Raw genomic sequence first — 3,919 nt, forward strand, 5'->3', positions numbered from 1 at the left:
AAATCCTTTGGGCATATCGTACAACTTCGAAGTCTAGTACCGGGGCCACCCCGTTCTCGCTGGTTTATGGTGCCGAAGCTCTGATGCCGGTCGAAGTCGGAGAACCGTGTCTCAGGTTCCGATATGCTATCGAAGAAACAAATAACGAGACCCTGAACACAAGTTTGGAGCTACTAGATGAGAGATGTGATGCCACCCTCATTCAAATGGCAGCCCAGAAACAACGAATCGAGAGATATTACAATCGAAGAGCCAACCTTCGACACTTCAATGTCAGGGAATTGGTATTGAGGAAGGTCACGTTAAACACTCGAAATCCGAATGAAGGAAAGCTGGGACCAAACTGGGAAGGTCCATATCAGATTATTGAGATAGTCGGAAAAAGGGTCGTACAAACTCGAAATAATGAACGGTGAACAGCTACCAAATAACTGGAACATATCCCACTTGAAGTGATATTATTATTAAGGTACGACCCCGACCATATTCTTTTACTAAGCTACATTTTAACTAACAGTTGCAGGTACTGTCATGCCCCAACCTCGGAGAGCACGATCGGCGCTCAACCGAGTAAACCCAGCCGAGCAGGCCTGTTATATTTCCTTCTACACAAACTCAACCATGAATAAAGAGGAGATGCACTCCATTAATCAATTACTAAAAAGATTTCATTAACAACTCCCATTTCATTTCCATTAACAGCTTCATTCATAATTTCTAAAATATTATATGTTTATAGATGTAATGAAAAAAAACATATTTGCCAAATACCAGTATTTCTAGCTCAATCCCCCACATCAAACATCACCCACAACCTGTCTACGGAGCCTCTAAGTACAACAAAAGTAAAGAATGTAAGTGCTGGCAACAAGGCCCTGGCTATACCTTAAAATACAAAGCACAACATCAAATGACATCAGGTCCGGAATAGAGTAGGGATCACCAAAACCTGCTGAATAGGGAGTAACTGCTAACGAGGACCAAGGTTGCACGCTGATGAACCACCTGTATCCATTGAAATTGCAGTGCCCCCGACAAAATGGATGTTAATACATAGGGAATAACACTAGTATGTAAAGCTAACTGTCCACTTTTAAAAGAGAATGCCAATGTAAGAAAGGGAAAACCATGGAAACGACAATCAACAATCAATGATATCCAAATGCCAAGTTAAAACATAATTATTTCCAAAATACGAAGAGAATATTATTTTTGGTTGGGAGATCTTTAGCACCGATATACCACTGTTCACAATACTAATACCACCGTACTTTTAGCATGAAGTATGATCACGACCGGATCGGCTAGGCAGTCTCATCAGATACATCAACCACAATCAAAATTTCAATTACAATTTCCAGCACAATCACCACCATGTGTGCGGCATGGCGTCCGATCACGACTCGATCGGCTAGACCGTCTCACCACAATGTCGAAGGATAACATAATGTGATAGGAGTAATTGAAACATATTTTGAATATATCATTCTCGATACTTTGCTTACTCGGGACAATCGATTTTATTGAGAACAACTCGGAACATGGGAATAAGGAACTTGAGCTAACCATACTTGAAACTTACGGGAACATCATAGAATTCATTTCTAAAAGAGTAGTTTAGCCAACATACCTCGCTTTGAGCTTTCCTTAGACTACTACAATGTTCCGAAAATCCTAACAACTTCAATCTATTTTGAGACATAACAAAATTAAACAAAATTAGGAAGATATTCATGGTCTCAGCTCATTTGAGCATTTTATCAAACACTAGATGTGCAAATTGGTTACAAGGTTCTTCTACAAGATTTCCTTCACTCCACAACCCAATCGTTACCCCTTTGAGTTCAACAATATTCCCACAAACCTTATTTGTACATGCATGTATAAATAATACTCTCATACCCAAGAATCATACTCCTAATCAACCATCTTCTACCCAAATTCGAAATTGAAAACTAGGGTATGGAACCTTACCTCTTAGATGAATCACTTGAGGGATTTCTTGTTGGATTTCAAGGCTTGAGCAAGATTTGATGAACAAGGGCTTAGGAATTCCTCCTCTCACTCTAAGGCACTTTTCCCTATCTAAAAATATCAGATTAACCATCCAAAATGACCCTAAGATCGTTTTTTAGGAACCATGGTCGGGTTAAGAAATTAGAAAAACGGACCCTCAAAAATCCGGATCGGGCTACAGACCAGGCTAGGCACGCTCTGTAGCGAGCTACAGACCAGGCTTCGCGAGGGATATAGCACGGTCTAGCACGCTACAGACTAGGCTTCGCGAGGGATATAACACGGTCTACCGCGCTACAGACCAGGCTTCGCAAGGGATATGGCATGGTCTATCGCGCTACAGACCAGGCTTCGCCAGGGATATAGCACGGTCTACCGTGCTAGGAGCTGGGCGACACGAGGTCAAAATGATTCAACTCTCCAACGCATTGTTCAACCAAAAAAGTCCAAAAATACAATACATTAGCCTACCTTGGCACCACGGAACCTTAAATTCCTTAGCGAAATTTTTCGGGGCCTTACATTCTCCCCCGCTTAGGATCATTCGTCCTCGAATGCGGAGTAGAATCCGTCCCCAAACCACCTGCTAGAGAATCACCAAAACCACTCCTAACAACACATCTACAACTCGACAAAGCATCACAATGTATATCAACAGCACTAATCTCAACATTACATGCATTATATTATCAAGAGTGATATCTGGACATGAGCTGCAAATATTTAAATCATAACACATAGAAAGTACCTTTCAAATCATAACCATTTGCTATACAATCAAGAGAAAATATTTTCTTTCCACAATACTTTCGGCCTTCAAGGTGACCTTCTCGACTCACAGAATTTGCCATAACACATTAACGGAGGCAATCTGAACTCCCGAACTTATCTAACAAGGATGACAAATAATTACCCATCATAATCCGATTATCCATTAACTTCACCTTCTCTAACTTTCACCGGAGCGATAGACAAAGGATTCCCAACTACCTTCTTAGATATAGACACATAAAACATCGGGTATAATAAAATTGCCTAGTAGGCATTGATAAAGTGAGAACCATGTGCATGATCCCGAGATTTAAAATAAATGATTCGTTTTAGACATGCGACATATGGGAGGCATGATCGGGAGGATAAAGACATTAGCATCAACTATTCTTGGAAGACTATGAGTTATGAAAAGGACAGTAACAATTGTTTCATTCCCTATGTGCCTTGTTCGGCAATAGTAAGCCTTAAGGAGAAATAGCCAAGTACGTGACACCAATTTCCTTCTTGAGTGTAAGAAAAATTGGTTTAACTCAAATTAGATGAAGTTGCATCATGATCTTAACAGTAACTAGCACAAGGAATCTATGCCACAAGCCCACGAGGTTGAAAAAGAAGTTAAACACTCACGAAATTATTATCATTCTGACAGCTTAACCCTTCACAATAGTTGATCCTATATGAGAGGACTAGAGATACGACAAACTTATCTTTCAAATCAATATACTCATGATATATGCTAGAATCTTAAACATCCATCTGAGGTTGGGAGGGAAAGGTCGCGGTGAGGCTACTTAACTTTCAGCCATACACGAGTGAAACCATGTAGCTATGACATCTTAACATTGGAGTGAAATCATGTATTGATTAGAGAGAATGAATATTTTGCTATGAGCTAGACATGTTTTTCCTTAATAACTCTCAAGCTGCAATACCAGGCCACATCATGGGCAATTACAATACTAGGAACAAAGTGAGTTACTCGCTGAGGCATGATCTAGGTGGAATTTTGGAAGCTGGATTCTTCTGGCCGACACTCTTCAAAGATGCCCGAATATACGTTGCACAATGTGATAGGTGTCAAAGAATAGGTAACACCACTAAGAGAGATGAAATTCCACTGCAATTGATA

Source organism: Nicotiana tabacum, chromosome 19 (genome assembly GCF_000715075.1).
Source record: "Nicotiana tabacum cultivar K326 chromosome 19, ASM71507v2, whole genome shotgun sequence".
NCBI lineage: Eukaryota > Viridiplantae > Streptophyta > Magnoliopsida > Solanales > Solanaceae > Nicotiana > Nicotiana tabacum.